Here is a 24,343-nt window from a genome sequence, read left to right as displayed (position 1 = left end):
AGAACTAGATTACTCTATATAGTAGTAGTAGTAAGTTTAGAAGTTGTAGTAGTTTAGAAGTTGTAGTAGTTTAGTAGTTGTAGTAGTTTAGTAGTTTAGTAGTTGTAGTAGTTTAGTAGTTGTAGTAGTTGTAGTAGTTTACTAGTTTAGTAGTTGTAGTAGTTTAGTAGTTGTAGTAGTATAGTAATTGTAGTAGTTTATTACTTTTAGTAGTTTAGTAGTTGTAGTAGTTTAGTAGTTGTAGTAGTTGTAGTAGTTTACTAGTTTAGTAGTTGTAGTAGTTTAGTAGTTGTAGTAGTATAGTAATTGTAGTAGTTTACTAGTTTAGTAGTTGTAGTAGTTTAGTAGTTGTAGTAGTATAGTAATTGTAGTAGTTTACTAGTTTAGTAGTTGTAGTAGTTTAGTAGTTGTAGTAGTATAGTAATTGTAGTAGTTTAGTAGCTGTAGTAGTTTAGTAGTTGTACTAGTTATCTGATTAGGATCTTCGATAGTCAAGGAATGCAGTATATTAAATTAAGCTATAGATTTCAAGTTAAGGACGCTTAATAGACTAATTTATTATTAGTCGTATAATAGTAGTAGTTGCCTGATTAGAATCATCGATAAAGAGGCATGAAGAAGGTAGAGCCAGAAACATGTATTATTTATAAGACAAAGTTAGTTCTTAGTATATTGGAATATATAACTAATAGCATATGAGGCAGAAACATGAAATTTAGATATTCAATTCCAATATTTAAAGGGCCCATAATTTCAACTACATAATCTAGAAATCATAATACACTTTATAAACAGTTTGAAAGCCATTGCCTTACAGTTTTAGAATGACTCAAAAAACGCACACAAATATTGTCAACTTTCATTCAACAGGGTATGTTGTAGTCAGGCATGCCCGTTTGCGATATTCCTACTTGTTAGCTTTAATTTTTTCGGCCCGGATTTCGCATCGGCTCAAGCTGCGGCCTGTGCGGCTGTAAAGCGAGCTGGGTCCGCCGCATAAACTTGCGCCACGTGAAATTTGTTATGCTCTATTTCGTTGCAAAGCAATTACCGACCCACACATAACGCTGTCTAAACAAAATAATACACATACACAGACACAGGCACAGACACATGCACACATGTGTGTGCCTATGTATATATGGTGAGTGCCTATATGAATTCAACTCAATGAGTTTATTTTCGTGTGTGTATGTAGTGTTTTACAGCTTACACACACACTCACGCACGCATAGGGGCACAAGCACAGCGGCAGCGGAAGCGGCTGTGAAAATTAAATTGGTACAAATATATTTACCTTTACCTTTACCTGTAGCACAGTGAAACCAAAGCAATCAGACACGAGTGTAAGCTGTAAGGAAAAAAAAACAGAAGACAGGGAGTGAGTAAAGTGAAAGAGAAAGTCAAAGTTGGTGAATATTTAAACTAAATCTAGATTTTCTTTTCTTTTATGGGATGTGAGGATAGAGAGTAAATGAAAGAATGTACTAGATAGACCGACCGCGGTATAGAAAGAGAGAGCTAGTGAGAGAAATATATTGAAAGATAAGGAGTCTCTGAAAGAGTGAGGAGAGAGCGATAGATAGAGTAAGATATAGCAGATAAAATATGATAGAGCGATAAGCAAAGAAAAGGAATGGAGAGAGATAATAAGAGAGACATCAGAGAGAGAGAGAGAGAGAGAGAGAGAGAGAGAGAGAAATACAGACAGAGGCAGAGGGACGCGTATGTAAGAGAGAAAAGAAAATGGAGAGTAGAAGGTGAGAGCGTTAGAGAGAGAGAATGTTCGAATCATAGTTGAATATATGTATATCTATAAAAACTTAGCAAATTAGAGAGACAGTAATAGGAGATAGTAAAACAGACCGAGTGAAATAGAAACAGTCAGCACTAACAAGAGTCAGCGAGAGAGATGGTAATAAATACAGAGACAGACAGAGACGAATATATTCGGTGATGGCTTGCTAGCTTTGCTGCAATTAGTATGCTAGGCTTTTGTTCATAAAATAGAAGAAGCTCTGGCTTCTAGCTTTGAAATTTAGCTCGCTGGCTTAACTTGGCTTACTTAAAAAATATAACGTATTCAGCAGTTAAAGCGGTTAAGTCGTTTAGTTTTGTTGTGCTTAGCTGTGCAAGTTTTTACATATGAAATAAGTTAGTTGTCTGCCAACTTTTTGGGGCAATGCGAGTGAGTATTTATAGCTCAACTACCTCTACGAAATGGGCCTAGACCCATTGGTGGGGACTAGTTATATATTTATTTGTCTGTTGCTTATTATAAATATAAACTTGGAACAAAATTAGCAAGTTAGTCAATATACATATATAATTCATATAATGACTACTTTGGACTTTGTGAAATGATGCCAATGAATGTGAAATGTCGTCTACTTCCGCTGAGAGAGCCAGAGCTTTAATAATGATTTCCTTTCATGGGCGTCACACACAAAAAGCTGACATAAAAGTTAAATTGTAAAAATAATTAATTAAACTTAAACTTGGGGCAAGAATTTCAAATTGGCTACAAAAAAGTTGAAGAGTCGAGCCTTTTTATGTAGAGTTTCGGCAGCAAACTGGATGCGGCACGTGGCAGGCGCTGCCAAAAGATACAAAAAGTGAAAAGAAAACGTAAAAACGGAAAAATAAAATGAAGAAATCGACGCAAAATGGGAAAATTTTGCAGGTTTTGCATTTGTTGCATTACGAGCACTATACAAATAATCGATAGCTTTTACGCAACTCCCCCAACAGCGAGGCATGATAATGGAAGGGTGGGGATGGGGGGACTTTGATTGGGGCACACGCACACACCCACACAGTGTCTGTACGTGTGTGTGTGGCAAAATTTGTGCAGACAAAATTTATAAGCGCATTACAAGAGTTCGTGTAGTTTTTGCGATTTGTTGCGAGGTCTCTGGTCGCCGGACTGTTAAATGGGGTCGATGATGCTGGCAAACGGCATATACAAAGTGCTTACAAAGCGTTTGGGCGATTAATCAGTTCAGCAGCAAGAGCAGCACCCAAACAGCAACAGCCATAATGCACTGATGGATGCCAGCGACTATATATACAGATATACACTGTACAAAAATAACACAATCCTTTACTACATATGATTCAATTATGAATATTCCTCGAATTGCGGTTGCAGCTTAAAACTATTTAAGCCGCCCAACAAATTTCTTATATGTTTTATTACGAACAAATATGATATAACTATGCAAGATACTAAGCAGCTTTTAATAAAGCAATCAGGCGTGTAAGCCGCTTTTAAGCCAAACCAACGCAAGGTCGTAATTGCACTTAATTTGGAATAATAATCGTTACACATTTCAAATCCACAATGCAATAAATAGTAAAAAGCTTAAAAGTAAAGTACTAGAGACTTGTGCTTTGGAATGTACACACATATTCACCGTATGAATACGTTCTGAAAGTTTTATTAAGATCCTATGCAAAAGAAATTATTCAACAAATAAATTGTCATAATATTGCCCACACTGCAGCGCAGCCCAAGCGCAGTCGCTGCTTATTGCGCAGTTAGCAGAGCGTAGGCTTATGCGTGCGTGTGAATGCATGTGTTTGTATGTGTGCATAAAATAATTGCAGAATGATTAGAATATCAGCTTAGAGGGTTCAGGGTATCTCCTAGTCGAGCAGTCTCGACTGGAGCCTTCTTACTTGATCTTTAATGTTATGCCTATAATTTGTGATTGTGGCATTAGTCATTAAGCGGGCTGAAAGTTTCCCGTTGAAATGAAAGCAACAATTATATATATATATTTTTTTTAATGATACAATTTTGTACTATTTTCTGTACAAGAAAAGCAGATTAAAATATTTTAAAATAAGATGCAGACATTAACAATCAATATAATCAGATGGTGCATATCAGCTGCATATTATCGATAACTACTAAAGCTGATGAAATAGAGTTAACGAAAGTAGTATTTGGCTAATTCAAGTATATATATAGTTTATATATCGAAGCCTAACATTTTGCGAAGTGTTGTTACATACATATATGCATACATATGTATATATATCTTTAAATATATTTATTTGTTGGTATATGATTGAAGTCCTTTAGGCAGTGGCACGAAGGAGCTGCTAGCAGTGGCAGTTCGCGCAAGCTACCAAACAGCAGCAGCAAAAGTGGTTTAGGTGGCTAATTAAGTCAATTATGCACTTAAAGCTTCAAGTGGCGTGCAGCAGCGGCAGCAGCAGCAGCAGCAGAAGTTGCACCACCAGCAGCAGCTGCAGCCACGCCCCAAACGTTGACTGCCTTTCAGTCAAACATCAAAGCTAGTCACGCTCGCAGGCTAGCGTGCTCTCACTCACTATGGCTCACCCTCTCACTCACTCATTCATTCTCACTCGGTCCTGCGCCTGCTGACGGCCGCTTCTGGTTTTTTAATAATAAAATGGCTTGGTACAGGAAATAACTCATACGCGCCGTATGCCGCACTCGCCGTACATCAGCGACAGTTGCTGATGCCGCCGTTGCTGCTGCTGCTGTTATTGTTGTTGTCGTTGCTGTTGCCGTGGCTGGCATTGTTATTGGCGTAAAGACGTGTTACTTACTTACAACAGTCTTATATATTACATTGCCCACACACTCATATATATCGACATGCATATATAAGTTGCTATATAATATCTATTGGGTAGTCTAAAAAGTTTTTTCGTATTTTGCCAATAGATGTCGTTGGCGTCGTATATCTCCAGTGCTACCAATCACATTGTGTACACATTGTGGTGTTCGATTGGTAGCACTTTAAGCTTCGATTGCCAAAAAAAAAAAATGTAATTCAAAGAATTTGAAAAAAGTTACAGCTGTTCAAAAATGAGTGAAAATAAAGAAGAAATTCGCTATATTTTGAAATTTTTGTATAAAAAAGGGAAGAATGCCACGCAAGCCACTAATGAAATTTGTGATGTTTACGGTGACGATGCTCTATCAGTTCGTGTAGCACAACAATGGTTCGCACGCTTCCGTTCAGGAAATTTCGATGTGAAAGATGCACCTCGCTCTGGTCGACCAATCTTTGAAAAAGTCGATGAAATTATGGAAAGGATTGACCAAGACCGTCACATAAGCAGCCATGACATCGCAAATGAACTAAACATTCATCATCAAACGGTTCTGAACCATTTAGAAAAGGCTGGCTACAAAAAAAGCTCGATGTATGGATACCACATGAATTGTCTGTGAAAAATTTATTGGACAGAATTAACATTTGCGATTCTTTGCTGAAACGAAATGAAATCGAACCATTTCTGAAGAGAATGGTAACAGGAGACGAAAAATGGATCAAATACGACAATAATGTGCGAAAAAGATCATGGTGCAAGAGTGGTGAAGCTCAACAAATGGTCGCAAAGCCAGGATTGACGGCTCGAAAGGTAATGCTGTGTGTTTGGTGGGATTGGAAAGGAATAATCCACTATGAGCTGCTTCAGCCTGGTCAAACGATTGATTCGACACTTTACTGTGAACAACTGATGAGATTGAAGCAAGCAATCGAAAAAAACGGCCAGAACTGATCAACAGAAAGGGCATCGTATTCCATCAGGACAACGCCAGACCACACACATCTTTGATGACCCGGCAAACACTGAGAGAGCTTGGCTGGGAAGTTTTAATGCATCCACCATATAGCCCTGACCTTGCACCTTCGGACTACCATTTATTTCGGTCAATGCAGAACTCCCTTAACGGAGTAAAGTTGGCTTCAAGAGAAGCCTGTGAAAATCACTTGAAGCAGTTTTTCAAAGAGAAACCACGAAAGTTTTACACGAATGGAATTATGTCTCTAGTGGAAAAATGGCAAAAGGTGGTCGACCAAAATGGTGCATATTTGATTTAATAAAGTTTATTATAAATATTTAAAAATATGATTTGAAGTTTCATTACAAATACGAAAAGACTTTTTAGACTACCCAATATATGCCTTGCTGTTTGACTGTACATATTATTGTTGCCTGTGTGTGGCTGTGTGTGTGTATGTGTCTGGGTGTGTGTGGCAGACACAAGAAACGATTTATCTCAATTTACATACTAAATGACAGGCAGAGTCAGGCTTTTGGAATGCGCCATTGCTTTTGGGGGCGAGGGGATAGGATTGGGCGACGTTGCCACAGTGGATACAATACACATGGTTGTTGTAGCTGCTTATCCTGCAGTGTAATTTCGTCCTTCAGCCAAGCAGCGTGCATCGACGTTTATTAAATGAGGCCCAAGTATTGATTTCAATTTTAAAGCAAATAAGATTCATTAAACCCATTTCTCGTGCCACATAAAGGCGAAAATCTGTTAATTACAATCTTATGATTTAATCACCATTGACATACGCATTGCAAACGGATGAGTTCCTCGCACAAGGATCTCAATGAATTAACACTTTGGTATTCAAATTGAAATTATGACAGCAGAAATGTTAATGGATCCCATACAAGCCAATGGATGTATATTTATATGTGTGTGTGGGTATAGTATTATGTAAAACAAAACTGTTTTACAAAAGCGTTCTCTTATATCAACTCATGATATATTGTATAATTTATTCATATTGCCATCTTATACAACACTGCGGTAACCTACTGTATGAAAAAACGGTTATACACATCGCTATAGACAGACCTGTTATAATTCTCTCATAGAATCATGATATGCTTAATGCTGTGTCTACTCATATTCATGTCTAACCAGCAACCTGCGCTAAACTATTACATAAAAAAAAAAAAACGGTCAAGCACTACATTATATACATAACTGTTACACATAAGAGTTCTTATATGATTATCTTTTGAATATATAAGCTAATTGTGTGTCTACTCATATAGTCATGCCTGATAAACAACTGTTATTTCAGATTTCTTTAAACACAACAGTTAATCAGAACGATTTATAAAACTGTTATACGTAACTGTCATACACAGCTGATACGTGCATCTGTTATAGGCAACTGTGCTACTCCTAACTTCATAGCATATCTGACCATTATATGGAACTTATATACAGAATCGATATACAGAACAATTAAGTAAAACTATCATACAGAATCAGATCTACAATTCAACTCTTACTCTAATGTTATTTTTATTCAATAGAACCACACCAGTTTCAAAATACCTGCCACTCCTGGCGACGGAATTTTCGTCCAATGCTTGCACTAGCTTATGCCACTGTGCAACTCCCACGCTAAACGTGCCCGTCACTTGTCAGTTCTTTGTGGATGTAATGAAGGCGTTCGATGTAATAAATGCAAAATATTCTTTGTGACGCAGAAAAACGAAATTACAGAGGTAGTGGCAACAGGAGCGGGAGTGGGAGCAGTCATCAACAACAACAAGCAACAGCAGTCAGACGGACATTTAGACAGCTGCCGGACAGTTGACGGCGAATGGTTTCACATCATATCACAGAGACTGCTGTTCCAAAAGTCAGTAAAAACCTCAGACTAAGACGCTGCTTAGCTGTGGACTTTGCACGCTTCAGTGCCAAACAAAAAGAAGTCTGAGAAGAAGACGAGAAGTACAAGCAATTTCCCAGCGTGGCGGCACGCACATGACTTTTAATAAATATTAAAGCCGGCGGAAAAAAAAATTTGGCTGGCAGAGGCAACAAAAAACCGAATGAAACAAATATTAAATTAGACTAATAAAATATTGAGCGATTGTTTTTGTTGCTGCTGTTTTTTTGTTGTTGACGGCTTCTTAAAGCTGCCAACTTGTGGTTCCCCAATTTGACAAATGTTCCACACCCATACACCTACACACACACACATACGCATTTAGTGTTGTTTTGTGAATGCTCCCAAAGCAGCAGCCACAGTCGGATAATTTAATGGTCTTTTACTATGAGTTTTTGCGTGGTCCGCCCGATCGGGCGGCGTTTTGTTTGCCCCTTGGATGCGGATGCTGCTGGGGCGCTTTTGCAAGTTATTTCTTTTTACAAAAGAGGCGCAAAGTTGCGTGAATTATTGTTAACGGAGGCGTGTGCATTGAATTCTGCCTAGCGTCCCACCTTGCCAGCGCTTCTGCTGCTCTGCTTAGCGTTGTAGCATTTCAAGTATATTGGCACTCAGAGCCCTTAAATATGATAAGGGGTGTGTATGATAGCCTATATAAATATATATATTAATAGGTATATATGATATATATATATGTGTATATTTGATAGCCTCTAGCAGGTTGTGGTTAACACATACTTAAATATGTATAAATATATAAAAACAGACATCTGAAATATATATATTAAAGATTTGTAAACAAACTTAAAAGTATATCTTAACTTTATGTTAACTGCGATCTTCTCAAGGCGGTCGAATTTAATTTAAATCTACAAAAAATCATATACAGTCAAGTTCAACTGATTTTTTTTTTTTTTTCAATTTCTTCTAGCTTTCTTTTCCACTATGAACAGAGCATTACTTAGTCGATCATACTCATACGTAATTGTTTTTTATGCTACGGGCCAAGTCGATGGCAGAGCTTTTGTGTATTTGAACTTGGCAGTGCGTTAAATTGTAAAGACCCTGTAAATGCCACATGGTAGCAGACACACACACACACACACGCGTACACATAGCAGCACACACACACACACACACAATCGAATAACAGCGCACAGTCAGTTTTGGCATTCGCATTGTCGAGGCTAATCCCAGGAAGTTGATCAGATTTGGCCGCAGATTCCACGGCGCATCGAAAAGGTTGTCATGGCGTTCGTTGCTCTAATCGCCTTAATATTATTTTGATAATCATTTCCAGCTAAAAATACACGAGTCGATTAAAGATTGTTCCGATGCAGCGCCGTGATTAGGCACGTGTGTCTTATTCGCACGTGTGTGTTAATGTTAGTGTGCGTGCATGAGTGTGCGTGTGTGCACAGGTTGCCTCTTGTATTTATTTACATGCCGAAATAAAGCTAAGCAATTGCAAATACAAATACAAATACAGGTAGGTAGGCAGGCAAATACAACTACAAATGCTCTGCGAGCCTCTCTCTGTTTGCCATGAATATTCATGAATGTGTGAGTGTGTGTGTGTGTAACTACTCAAGTTACTTGTGCGCCTCAGTGAAACACGAGCCTGCGCCTCTGGCCTTCTGCCCGCCTCTGACCAGCTTCACTGTCATGTTTAAAGATTAACACACAACAAATGAACCAATATAAACATCAACTTACAACAACTAACTACGTTTAAGCACTTACATATATTAGATATACATATATGTATATATATATATGGGTATGAGGACTGATTTGGTTATGCATGACGTTAAATTAATGAAACACCTATATCAGCTCAGCTGTGTGATGTACTGAAATTTACTTTACTTATACAAAAAAACTGCTTTATATATATGTAAAATATATCAAATATATTCCACACAAAGTTCAGAATAGGCAAAAAAGATATTAATTACAGAAATTTAATATTTTGTAGCATACTTTTGAGCGCATGCTGAAAAGTTGGTTCATTAAAAGACTTTGAGTAAAGCAAAATTAGTGTGAGAAAAAAGAAGATAGCGTATACATACGAAAGAGATAAAGAGAGAGCGAAAATTATAGTGAGAGAGAGAGAGAGAGAGAGGACGACACTTTCTAAGCTTACTTTCACTTCAAACAGATTTCAATTGCCAACTATAGAGCTGCTTGTTTAATTGAATTTCAGTTTTTACGGTCCTGATTCGTTTTAATTCATCTTTTAGTTTTTTCGCACGTAATCGTTTACTTAAACTTTCAACAGTTGACAGCTTAAATGAACTAAATTTGGCAATTTGCACGAGTGCAACTGATCGATTGCCCCTTTTGCTAGCAACAACAGATTTCAGCTCTCAGTTCAGAGTTTGTCTGCCTTCAGCAATTGCTGTGATGGTCTAGCTTAAGGCTGTCAATCACACAGCAGCGAAGAGTGGCTCAACTTTTGTTTTTAATATTTTAAGTTAATTTTATATGTAAATATCCCAAGGCTCTGTATAAATACTTAAAGTTTTGGCAACGAGTTTTGGCTTTAAGTGGATTTTTCACTATTATAAATTAATGGGGCGTTCGCTGCTTCTGGCGTCATAAGAAAAAATGTGAGCGCTTTCGTTTATCAGCTGTCTAACATCAACTTAACAACTCTCCAACAAATATATATAATTTCAATATATTACACTGGGCCAACTAACGTATACGTAATGTATTCGCTGACACTTGCTGATTTATGGAGATTCCATTGAGCTGCAACAAAAGGCTATATATCAAACTCAAACTCACATACATTAGACTCTCACAGAAATAAATTAAAATCAAATCAATTTGAAACACAAAAGAAAATCTTCAACGTTTTACTCATGCTATTCAAGAACTTACGAATGATAAAACTTTGTTGCTTGACTAAATTAATATTTTATGAAATATTTATGTAAGAGCAAAAATCAAATCAAAAGTTTTTTAAGCAAGTGCAATTGAGATTTGTTTCAAATCAAACTTCTTGTCTTCATTTTTCACAGCTCGACTATTATAAAACTAAAGTCCAATTGCTTTAGTGAGACTTGGCAGAGCACAAGCAAGGCAAGGCTTCGGCTCGATTGGCTGTGGGCGACGTTAATGACCGACAATAAAAGCCGTGCTCAAGTGGCAGTAACGGGACATGCCTTTGGGTGCGCTCGCAACACAATGGCAAAACACGGCCAAGCAATTAATGTCAAAGTCAATATGCCTTATCGCGCCGTTAAATGTAAAGGGTATTATAATAAAATAAATAACGCAAAATTCAGCACAGCTAAAATTAAATCGAACATCAACAATCTGTGGCGAGCACAACAAGCCCGCCAACAACTTTACATTGCGAGCAATCAGCCGGCCAAGCCCCGCCACCCAAAGTCAGCCATCACGACCACATGGCCTCGATAGCAGCCCCTGCTGACGTCGATGGCGACAGCAGCGACGGCAGCGAAAGCAGCGAAGGCAGCGACGGCAGCGAAGGCAGCGATGGCTGTGGCAACGGCGACAGCCTCGCAGCAACGCACCGGGGCCAAAGGAATCAAGCGAAATCAACGAGGCATCCAGAAACTTGGTTATCCATTCCATTGCCATCACCGTCGCCGTCGCCGTCGCCGTCGCCGTCGTCGTCGTCGTCAACGTCTACGCCGAGCAGTGCCAGCAGCGCTCGCTATACACTATGCACAGGATATTTACAATTTGTTGCGAATTACGTGAATCGTAAAAGACAATTCTGAACTCTTATTTATATATGTATGAATTTAAAAAGGTTTGACAGCAATCAGGGCTGCAAGCAGATTCGATTCGAATGCAATTTCCAATGATTTATTGCTGCTGTGAAACGCAAACCAAAATAACAATCAAATGTAAACCGACTCTTATTTTAAAATATTCCGCAAGCTTGAATAGGTCAAAATATTTCCATATGAAATATTTAAATATATTTCCAAATTTATAATTAAAATTTTATATAAAATTTCCAAGTTTTAAGCAAAAGCTTGAGTAACTTAAAGTAACATAAATCGAAGCTAGATAAAGCTAGAGAAAGCTGAAATCCCAATACAAAATATCTTTAAAAATATTTGTTTATATTAATCCTAATATTAACTCAATGATAAGCATTGGTTTATCTCTAAGCTCCTCAGCTACGACAAGTTTAGTTAAATAGCTGCTTATAAAAAAATATTTATATTACAATATGAAACCAAAAAATAATAATTTAATCCTTATTCATAGAATAAATCGTGTTCTATATAATCAGTTTTCAACAAATAATTTATTATATCTTAATTTATATGTATATGAAATGACATTATGCTATGATACTAAATAATGAATTTATGATATTATGATATTTAAACTTTTTTTTGTCAGTGTATTTAGTGTTCCGCGAGAGTAGAAAATTGCTTCTGTATTTTGTTATTTATTTTGCGTTTTTGTTGTTTTCTTTTTTATTTTTTGCTGGAGTGCAGCTCGTTAGGCACGAACGAGCAGACAGACGAGTAGACACCGTGGCAAGGACATAAACAGCAATGGCTGCCTCATCGAAGGGAGGCGTGCCAACACCGACACCAACACCAACAACAACGAAAAGCTGAAGATGAAGCGAGTGAGTGTCGACACTTGCGCGCGTGGTGCTGCCTGCCTTCTCCATCGTCGTCGCCGTCGCCATCGCCGTTGCCTTTCTCAACTTAAACGTCAATGAGGAGCGCTGCATTCGCCACTCAAAGCCAAAGCCAATGGCCATGCCCATTCGTGGCGTCTGTCCGGTCAGGAGCCAATCTGCTTGCCACTTTATCTGTCGCCTCGTCTCCGGTGCCACTGCCACCGCTGGCACCACCGCTGCTGTTGCTCCTGTCAACCCCAATTCACAATGCTTTTTGTCTGGGCTCGGGCTCTGCTGAGATGCCCGCCAGCTACCAATATATTTTGGACTGTGGCGAATATCGCTGACAGCCAAGTCATGAACGTTGGACGCACAGACGCCCAGCATCTACGCCACCCATCGCCCCGCACCACACCGCAACAGGGTGAACCACATTGGCAGCTGTTAACAGGTAATCCCCATCCCTATCCCCAAGCCAGAGAACGCGGCCACGCCCCGCCATAATTCAAGGCAGCTCACGTAAATTTTTTAAGTTTCGTCATTAAGATTATGGGGACTAACGAATATTTCGCCAGAGCATGCACAGAATTTTTCATAAACTCGTTTAACGAACGAATGGCCAAAGAGCTAAAAGCTACAGAGCGTGCACAGTGGAACAAATAACAAAACAAAGTACTTAAAATGTAGCTTTCCCTGTCTCTATCTCTCTCTCTCTCTCTCTCTCTGCCGCTACATCTCTGTGTGTATGCTACTTTACAGTTATTCAGCAAACTAAGTACATAAGCAGCTTAGAAGGTGAAAGCATTACGTTGTAGTTCATTCTATGGCAAATGTATACATTTAAAGGATTAATTTATCGTTAGGGATATTCCTGTAGATATCTGTCTAGGCTATGTCTGACTTTCGTCTAACTAAATTTTGATCCAAGACTGAAGGAACTCTTCAAAGTACTACTACAAAGTACTAATAGGGGTTGGCTTGCTAAAATGATCGATATCTCAACTATCGATACTAAGATGCTGACAGTCAGGTTGACTTGGTTTGAATAATCGATTTGATTGTTTTCAAGTTCAAATTTCTGCTTATTGTTAATTTGCATTAGGAATACTCCTTAGCTTTAAATATCTTACTCTTTAATGTAGTCATTAATCCACTTATATTATTTGCATATTCCTGATTCGATTGAAATATTGATTATCTTTAATTTAATGATTTTTATGTATGAGTTTTTAGCAGAGAATGGCTAATAGCAGTTGGGATACTCCCACATATTTTTAACTTCCATTAGAATTCGACAGTTCTTTTGTTCTTATGCTCGACTTCCGCTTAACAGCTTATCCCAGCTTTCAGTCTCCCACATAACGTGTAGGTAGTATATATATTTCAAATTCCGTTTAACTTGTTGAATCTATTAAAAGTTGAACCCTTAGCTATGCTATTGCATGCCTATTGAATAATTCCAAGTATTATCCCTTCAGTTATCGAAACAATTGAGAATCTCACTGAGGGCACTCTTTGACTTATCAAAAATGTTATTAAATAAATTTTAGATTAACTTTATTGGTGAAGGAAATCGCCAATCTCACTCTATCCATCTGCCTCCGTCTGGCTCTCCTGCTTTGTCTGCGCCTTTCTTTGACTTCTCTGGAGACGCACGTCTATGCCACTTACGAGCTGAATTGAAAAGCCACGCATTTTCTTTGAGTTTTCCCACTTTTCTCGCTCCGGCCAGCGAGCGGGGCAGCAAGCGTCGACACGTGCGGCAAACCTTTTGCCGTACCCAAAATGGTTATCCAACACCCAACTCAACTTGGACTGTTGCTACTTTCAGTTTCTGTTTTCTTTTTGGGTTTTTCTATTTTCCTTTAGATTTTTCGTTTTTCTTTTTCATTATACCCTGCCACTGTTTAAACTGTGTAAGCCAGGGTATAAAGGATTTGTGTTTATGCACGCAAACAAGCAGAACATCCGAACATGCTCGTATGGATATATGTTCGCGTATCAACCCACGCTCTTAACTTGCTTGTTTTCTCATCTGCATATGTTCTCGTTTTTCTTTTTAACAATAACAATAATAATATAAAAAACTCTAATTTGATATCATAATGGCCCAGTCATTAGCCAAGACCTAGAGCTACAAACTCAAAAGATCCTTAGACAAACAGCGGCAACAAAAAAACTGAATAATGCATTTTACAATGGGTTTTTATAATGACTGTAGCTACACATATTATAAAGGATAGTACCTCTTTGGAAAAATCTCGAAGATTATACTCAATTCATGAATTTTACATACTGATTTAGGAGGATAGTCCCTATAAAATACTAACACATATAGATAGATAGAACATAAAGTTCTCGAACAGAAAGTTTAAAGTTCTCATTGAATGAATTCAAATGAAGAGGAAGTTTTCATATGTATGCCAGCTCCTCCTGCTGCAGCTATTATAGAGTACTCCCCAGTCCTATATACTCGACTGGGATCTGCTTACTTGTTTGGTTTTCCCTCTTTCTGGTTATTCTTGAACATTTTGCTTGTATGCTTATTCCTGTTGCCGTGCTTGTTGTTGTTGTGTAAGCAAATTGCCCAATTTTTTGTTGGCCCACAACAGCAACAGAATGGGGGCTAGCTGGCTGGGCTGGGTCTGAGGCTGGGTCTGAGGCTGGGTCTGAGGCTGGGGCTGGGGCTATCAACGTATTATCTTGTCAAAGGAGTGCAGTTCGCAATGGTTATAGAAGAAAGAGGAACAGACGCGCCAACAACAATAACGAAGTTCGACAAAATCAGAAGGAGGCGGGGGCGGGAAGGTCTAGGAAACTGAAGCCCAGTAAAGTGTGTGGCAAGTATGCGCAAAAGCATTTATCTCTCTATCTCGCTCTCTCTCTCTCTCTCTTTCACTCTCTATTAGTCTCTCTCTCTATCTCTCTCTCTAGCTAGTTGGGCGCTCTACTAGACTAGAAGAGCGCTGGCTGTTACTGGAAAGCAATAATCTAACATTTCAGCACATTTTACAGTTCACTGAATTAAATAAAGAAACTTTGAGCATACACACACACACGCAGGCACACATACGTGCGCGCGTTTATTTTGTGCATATGTGTGTGTGTGTAGCAGTTCTCTCAAATGTATCCACAAACTCAAATGGGACAGTTAACAGAAGACAAGCCCTGGGCTGGAGCCTTCAACTGCGTCTTCGTCGAACGGCTGGTTCCCTCCCCCCCTCCCCCTTGCGATGTCGCTGTCGCAGCCGCTGTAACTGCCAAGCAAAGCAATTTTTATGGAGAACGCTACGAAAATTCCACATTATGAGACTTCAAGCCGGGCACAAGGGCACACGCACACACACACACACAAACACACACACACACACATATACACACAGACAAAAAAAAAAATGCTGAGCTAACGATGTGTGGTTTTTTTTTCTGCATGGTTTGGGTTTTTCTTTTTTTTTTTTTTTTTTGTGGGGCAACAATTGGGCGCTGCTGTTGCGGGTGTGGTGGTACGGAGGGCGCTGGGAGTGGGTCGGGCGTTTACTTTTGGGTGTCGCGAACCCGGGCATAAAAAAAAAAAATAAATGAAAGTGTTGGCGCAGGGCTGACGCTGCTGCCACGTATAATAACATTCAAGTACGCCAAGTTTAATCTCTCAAAATGCTTATGCAAAAAAAAAAAAAAAAAAAAAAAAAAAAAAAGGGCAAGAGCAAAAAATCAAGAGCATGCAGTCGAGTTTCAACGACTGCCTAATGCACTGTTTGCAGTTAGTATACACAGGATAAAGAATTGGAAAACAAAACAAAGTCTCAAAGTCCAAAGGCGAAAAGTAGGCGTGGCATGTCACATATAAACTAGCTCATTAACAGCCCTCTCACAGTTTAGCAAACAAATGTTTCGACTTCAACACTTATGATACTCATCTCTCTCTTTCTCTCTCTTTCAAATTTGGGGCCGAATATGCTCGCTTCACACCTTTGGAGCGGTGTATTTAATATATATGTATATGCTACCAAGAAATGTGAGGGTAATTTACGTTTAAAGCCTGCAAAATTATTCAAATTAAAATTGTAAGTATTCCAATGCGTTGGACTGCGTCAGCAGTTGGTTGCTGCTGGAGCAGCTGGATCTGAGCCGCGCAGCTGGAGCTCAGCGCTTATGCTGGACGGCGTTGCTAAATTAGCTGGGACACTTAATTTCTGTTGACGCGGAATATTTTTCTATGGAAATTAACGCTAAATAATTTTTGGGAATCATTTGTGTTGTTGCCCCAAGGGCTAAAGCTGCGCCACAACCGAGCCGAGTCGAGTCGAGTCGCGTCGAGCCGAGCCGAGCAGAGCTGAGCTGAGCCGTGCTACGTTGGCTATGTGACGGCAATTAGGCCCGGGGCGTTTGAATTAGTTTCGTGTTTTAATGAGTTTCATAACTTTTCGGTTCCGTTGTAAATTGTGAGAGCACACACACACACACACACACACACTGGCACAATCATACCAAATTTTGCAAGTGTATACGCTAAACCTATTCACATTTATATGTATAGAATTGTATATATCTCTCCCTCTCTCCCTCGCTCTCTCTCTCTCTCTCTCTCTCTCTCTCTGTGTATATTAGCTATACCCAGTTGACACAACCAGCCAAGTGGCATTCGAACAACAACAACAACAACAACAGCAACCACATTTAAGCCGTGAAATATGCAATGATTTATGGTAAGAAGTCAGCAGTAAAGTCTCAGTTGTGGGCCACGTGCATGTTAATGACATTTTAAAAGTGTCTCCTACGGGCTTTCCATTAATATATTTTTTTTCAGCTTCTCCTCCCTCACACGCATTTCTCTATATATAGATGTTTATATATACATATATATATTTGTTTTATCATATATGCTGGTCATATGGGGCAGCTGTTTCCGGTCCCCTCCCACAGCAGTCGCTTTGTAATATAATTTGCCAGGCTTTTAGCATACTTCTTTGCGTTGTAAATTTGTTTTGCATTTCTTAAGCGCATTTTTAAGTTATTAATATGTTATACCCTGTGCGGGAAGTGAGAAATGGCTATAACAACGGAGCTTGTGAGAAACATTCGGAGAACAGTGTGCGAAATCTATAATTTTATCCACCCATTTCTAGCTGATTAAATATTTAGCAAGCTCTAAGAATAGACAAAAAGTTAACAGAGATTCGATATAAGACTAATATGATCGTTAAATACGATCGTTAATTACTTATTGGCGACCATAATTATAATCGCTAATTATTTATGGAAAATATTAATAATTATAATTATCAACTTCCAATGTCGAGTATTATATAAATAAATATCAACTAATAAGACTAATCAATATTGATTGTCAATGTAGCTCTGAAGACTATCATCGTATTATAAGTTTATAATAATTATCATATTATTCTTCTTCTCATTCTGGCTTTACCTATAAACTATAGCATATCTGTTAGTCGATAATTCGTTCCGTGAGGTTTGTTATTTGTGTCACTGTTGCTTTTCCGCTTGCTCTTTATTCATTTATACATATTTAATGTGCAGCAATTGCAATATTTAATGGTTCGCTCATTAATTAAACATTACGTAGCCGAGCATAAGGAAAAAATCGAAAGAGCAAAACAACAAAAAATGCTTTAAAAAACAATGGGAAAAACAAGCAAAAACAAATCGAGAAATTTTCAGCACCGATGACAAATGGTCAGACCGGAATATCTGTTATAGAGCTCCGGGGGGAGCGCGAATATGCACAAAATGAGAAAGAGACAGAAAAAAAATAGAAAACATATTTGTGAACAAGCTATCTCTCTTAGTTGCTCCATCTCTCACTCTCTCTCTCTCTCTCACACACACACTCTATGTCTATTTGTCGCTCAATTTTTTGTTTTTAGTCACAATTTAACTGTAATTACGTGGCAGGTCCATTACCCACCCGCTCTGCAATGGAAAATAAGCTTCTTTCAGGCAAAAGGCAAATGAAAAACGAAAAAAGAAGAATACGATGAAGAAAATACTTTCGTATTTTCCTATAATTTTTCATTGTTAAATTGCCGTTTATCTGCTATTTGCCTATAAATGACTATGTGTGTGTAAAGGATGCGCGACACAACAGAGAGCGAGAGGATAAAGTGAATCGCCGCACCACATTGCACCACAAAAAAAAAGAGAGAAAAAAAAAAGAGAAAATCAAAAAGGTTTGCCTTTGTAAAAGCGTTTTTTCAACGGCTAATGAAATTGTATAGCTAACTGATATGGCTGCACAGTTGAAGCCAAATACATCTGCAGCCTAGACAGAGAGCAAAGCGAATACACACACAGGATGTATGTATATACATAGATCCCTGCCGTGCAGCACAAAATCAACCATTAGCAAATACATTTTTGAGCAACTTTTCACTTTGAGCAAATGAAGCTAACAATAGCACAAACAACAACAAGCTACAACTTTATTTTGGGCCAGCAGACGACGGCTAGATACCCTGTACATTAAAGATTCAAAAACTGTTGCAGGAATATATCTACACATGTGCCTAAATACCCTGTACAAGTTAAAGCCTAACAAATTTAGAAGAGACCTAACGGGAAAATTGTGCCTAAATATACATATCGATGAAGAGAATACTCGAGGATACAGCAGACGGATGAAGCAGGAAATTTATTGTTGGATATCAGTGGATACCCTGTACTTTAAGTCTAGTTCAAATGAAACTTAAAAACTTTGGCTCTTCCACCCAAATGAGATGGAAGCATAGTGCGTAAATATATTTATGCATCTAGGCAACAGTAACCGATGATAGCTACTCGTAAATTACCTGCACTTTTAAATACTTAAATACCTTCTCAGGAAACCATTGGGAAAGTAGTGTCTGAATATAATGATAGAGACTGCAGCACCCTGTACTTTAAGACTACTTACTGTAGACCTTAAAAAACTTTCGTAGGCAACAGTTGGGAAAGTTATACTTGTATATATCTATATATTCCAGGTAAGAGCAATTTTTACGCAGCGTATGGTACTGGCTCGAAACTTTGGTGCTGGAAAGCAGACGGCTGCTAGATACCCTGTATGTTGTAGCTAATCAAAAAATACCTTAAGGGTAAGCTAATTAGTAAGTAACTTAATATGAACATGAAATCTGTATTATAACTATTAGAGATGCATGAGCATCTGTATCTATCTAGTAGTTTAGTTTACTCCCAGTGCAGCTACCAGTTTTTTCTTAAAGAGTTTATACAAGTCGAAAACCAATGTGAAATAACAAATAACCAAAGTAAACAGTTTTCGTTTCGTTGATCTACAGGTACAACTTTTCATGACATCTTCATCTGTGGCTTTCAGCGCATCAGTTTGAATTTGAAAACTAGTTTCAAATCCATCACACGTCATTCATAGCTCTTGCAAATAACTATTTTCCAGTCACTTCATATCACGAAATGGAATATATATTGGCAAACTGTAGGCAAAGGCAACGAATTGGTTCGATAAAAGATTCCTATTTGCCGCCATGAACAAATTTAATAAATTTCGCTTTTGAGAGCGTAAAAAATGGCTGAACTGTATCTGTACAATTGGCAAATTTGTTCAAACCAACCAAAAGATACAAGATACAAGATACACACGTCATGTGGCTCCATGTGTGTGTGTGTGTGTTTGTGTGTGTGTGGCTTTGTATCTACATGCTGTGGTCCAGCTGCAGGAACGCCCCACAAAAGAACAAAAATCAATATGTTGATTTCAACTTTTTGCGTATCAAACACACAAAATAAAAGAAATGACAAGAAGAAACCATCAACAAATATATATAACAAAAACAAATTATATATATATACATATATAAATTTATATATATATATTTCTTTTTTCTTTCGCATTTGTTTTGTAAGGGCTGCCAAAATCGGGTAAATAAGATGTAAGAGAGCATAGGAAACTAAACGACGGCCATCATCTGTTTACACATTCATGCGTCCCACAAATACACTTACATACATATATATATCTATATATATGCACATACATATATGTATATATGTTTTACATACTTAAGCGGATATTTTTTGACACTTTAAAAATTGGTATGCGGTATATCAGGGGCAGAGCATTGGCGACAGGCAATTTCTCACACGAAGCAAGGCTGAATAAAAACCTTATCAAAAGTGTTTTCGCCTAGCTGAGGACCAGGCCAGGAGCAACAGCCTAACAGCCTTCTGAGTGCTCCTTGCACAAATCACAATCGAAGCACAGGCAAGAGGCTGGAGCAGCAGATGGGTGCCAGCACCAAGTGGAATATGTCATGTAGCCGGGCTCCTAAGTCTGCCTTATCAGTTGTGTTCTGTGTTTGTGTTTGTATTTGGCATACACTTTGCCACCAAAGGGCTACAGCAGCTTTGTCACGTTATTGGGCTGCTAATTTGCCTCCAAAGGGAATCGAGTTTCTATGGTAAAATTCGAAAATAAATTGGTTTAGAGCAATCGAAAACTTGGCCTAAATGTTGTGAATTGCTCCAACTCAAATGCACTTATGCCAGTTAGAGTATTTAACATTCGACAGCCCACAGCTCACTTATCTCCTTTTACTTTTTTTTTGTTACTTTTGCCTTTATAAATATGCATATATACATACATATAAATACATACTTACTTCTTGCGCTGTTGTCTTGCGTTTTTATTATTTGGCAAATATCGATAAGAAAACGGCGCGGCAGAGCGCTTTGTCTTCAGCTGTATCTTGGCCTCAATGTTGACTAAATATGTTCAGTAAATACGTAAGCGCGTGCCCAACTCATTCCCTTAAAACATGCAGAGACAGATACACATATACATTCATAGGAGCGTATCGCTTAAACGACATGTGCTTCAGCCAAACTGGATGAAAGTCTTAGGCATAAAACGTAGCGTAAAAATGTTTATATATTTTATATTTTATATATGCAAATAAGCATCAATGTCAAAAGGCATTTTTAATGAATTTCATTTATATATAGGCAAGCATATACACACATACACTCACATATCTATGTATACAAATTTAATTAGGTCAACAAGGACAGAAGGCCACGCTGCGTATGCTTAATGAGCTCCAGTGTATTCAATTGTTGGGTCAATCCATGGCCGTGACAATAAGTAATACCCACAACAATTAACCGCACACACTCGACCTTCGTGTCACACACAACATTACAAACTCTATTCAAAATGTACATAAATAAAATAAATTCAATTTAATTTTATTTATTGTGTTTTAATTAAAATCAATTAAATTGATCAAGATGAGAGAGAGCAAAGCATAAGAAAATTCTGTTTTACAATGTGAAGGGATGTTGCTGGCCAAATTGCCAAACTCCAGTTAGCCAAGCCACGCCCACTTTTGGTGTCGCTCCAGCAAAATACCAAGCAGACACATTACGTATACGCGCCATGAATAGTTGGCTGAGTTGACGATGGCAGTGGTTTACTGTTACCCTACTAAAGAGGGCATTATGACATTCTCAGAACCTTTGTAATTGGCCTCTAATGCTATATACATAAATAAGTGTATCAATAGATGTCTTATCGTATATTGACCAGCAGCAGCAACCATCTGCTGAAATATAATCTACTTTACTTTGTTCTTTACATTTATTTTGAATTTTACATAAGTTATTTCCAATTTCCGATTTCATGAAAATAACTATATACAAACAAATTTACTTTTGCTCATAATTTCCTATTTCAAAAATACCAAAAATATAATAAATATTAATAAAATATACTTTTCTTCACATATATATAAATTATATTGAGTATTTGCCAGAAATGTACTGAAATTAGATCCGAAATATAATGTACTCTCCACTGTTTTTTTTAGTACTAAAAATATACTAAGACTCTTCTATAGTCTTACTCATATTTATAAACTTTTTTTTTTGCCAAAAATATACTGAAATTATACTCAAATATGCCTTTAATCAATTAAGAAATTATACTAAAAATAAGCTCAATAACATGATAGCCCTAATTTCCTAATTTCAATGAGTCTAGTTAGGCTTTAAAATTTATACACGAAATTCATTGAAATATGTACAACTATATTTCAACTTAGCTTATATACTGAATAGAAAATATACTAGTAGTCGAAAATATACTAAGCAAGAGTCTTGATATTCAGTATTGTGAACAAAACTTGCTGAGTAAGATCTAAACACAAACGGCTTAGCCAAGCTCTACTACGATATATAAGCAAGGTATTTGAAATTCGGATAAGAGCGCTTAAATTCGGTTTTATGTGTGTGTGAAAGTTGTGTTTGTAGCTGTTGGCGTTCATTAGAGTCGTCTGACCCCCTACAAAAAGATGTATGTGCGTGTGTGTGTATGCGTGTGTGTAGCATGCAACGCGAAACGGCCATGAAACTGCAGGAAACAGGAAAATGAGGGCGCAAATGTTTTGGCCAGCAACTGCTTAGCGGCTTGATGTGGCATCGAGGAGTACGAACTGGGCTAACGGGTGCGACTGACCATCGAAACGACTGGCTGACCGAACGGCCGAATGACTGAATGACTGACTGGGCTGGGCTGGTCTGGGTGGTGGGCTTAAAGCACTGGCTGTCTTGGCTTGGCCAGCCAGGCTGATTGTTAGATATTATCGGCAAAGTTATTGGTGGTTGCTGCTAAGCATAAAATTTATTAATGCCCCAAACGAGCAGCGGTTCTTCTTCCTCTTGCTCCTCATGTTGTTGTTGTTGCTGCTGTTCTTGTTAGCTGTTTTGGTGTGTTTGGACCCGCCACGTAGACGCTAACGGAAGTTACGTGACTCGTGGGAATAAGCCGTACCACGCAAATGGCAACAACAACAACAACAATGTGATGAATCCCGGCAAGAGGAAGCTCAAATAAAAATGAAGTAGCCAAAAGTGCTTGGCCAATGGATTTTATGTACAGCGGCCAGTTTGGCCAGAACATATCATCATAATGCGCTGCCCAACTAGCAAGGGCATAAAATGAAAATAAGGAAGCTCTTTGCAGGAATATGGCATGCCTCCATACTGAATAGTTGCTACTATGGGTAATTTCCTTCAAATTGAGGGCATATTAAGTTTGCTGAGTGTGTTTGTAACGCAAATATAGTTAATCAGATCAGGTTGATTAACTGGGGCAACTGGAGTTAGGGTCATCAGGAATGGGAGGACTATTAGATGTTAATAAATTGACTTTAGTTACATATACATATATGTACATACATACATACCTACATATATGCACCCATGTATCCCAGGCATATAATTTTAAACATTTATCGTTCGTTAATGTGCTTTCATCGAATCGATAAAAATCGATTTTTTACTCAAATTTACATTAAATCTCTGAAACTTCCCAACTTAAAAATACCAAATTTGGCATATAGCTGTTACTCAAATCTGTTTTTGTATATAAATATAAATTTTTGGATAATTTTACCCATATTTGTATTAAAATCATTTTCACAAAAATTTATTCCCGCGTCTGAGCATCGTTTCCAGCTGATTGAATGTCAAACATTTATGCAAAAATGTTATTTAAAAGGCTATTTACCAATTACGGAAATATGTAAATCATTGCAGACATCTGCGCATATCTGCATGTAAATACGCATCCAATATAGAAAAATGTATAAATCTACTCATTATACATATGTATCCATATATCTTCAGAAATAATAATTAAGTTTATTAAGTTTAACAATAATGCTCTACTGTGCGATTCTCACGAAAGAATGATGATAGATAAAAACTTGCTTGAATAGTGATTCTACCTGACGTTGGCAATTTAATTAACTTTATCTCGGCTCAAAGACTTGTTGTAGTTGAAACTTTATGGCTCTCTTCCTCTTGCTCCTTACCTTTTTTACTCGCAGATTCCCCTTTTTACACTCTCACCTATTTCAATTAGTCTGATGCGTGTATACAAGTATATATGTGTATGTATGAAAAAATGAGATTTTTCTGCTGCTATATGAGTAAGTTAAATGAATTCCATGCTTTTAAATTAATTTACATAGAAATTTGCGAGCTGAACCTAAGCTACTTGACCACTTAATATCCAGTGGTCTGACCTTAACAACAGCATTAACGAGAGCTAGCCAGCAACAAGATCTGAGAAATCTATGGGGTGCTGAGCGGAAGCTGCCTTAGAGCAGTTTCGTATCTGGTTTTTGTCTTCATTTAGCAGATGCGATGAGATGACAATAAACAGGCAAGGACAAACGCGTAAAGTGCTCATAGTTATGTAAAT

The 24,343-nt window shown here is 37.9% G+C and overlaps 1 protein-coding gene across 4 annotated transcripts in view; it reads right to left on the bottom strand.

The window, feature by feature from the left end:
* LOC6573248 overlaps window positions 1-24,343 on the bottom strand; it is a 64,984-nt gene that overhangs the window by 20,977 nt on the left and 19,664 nt on the right. For 2 of the 4 annotated variants that reach the window (XM_032732770.2, XM_032732776.2), the window contains one exon: window positions 1,298-1,351. The gene's annotated coding sequence lies outside the window, so the exon portion shown is untranslated. The remainder of the gene's footprint in view (window positions 1-1,297; window positions 1,352-24,343) is intronic. The other 2 variants (XM_032732777.2, XM_032732779.2) reach the window with 2 other exon arrangements.

Source organism: Drosophila mojavensis, unplaced genomic scaffold (genome assembly GCF_018153725.1).
Source record: "Drosophila mojavensis isolate 15081-1352.22 unplaced genomic scaffold, ASM1815372v1 contig_16, whole genome shotgun sequence".
NCBI classification, from domain to species: Eukaryota; Metazoa; Arthropoda; class Insecta; order Diptera; family Drosophilidae; genus Drosophila; species Drosophila mojavensis.
This window is presented reverse-complemented; position numbering and strand designations above follow the sequence as displayed.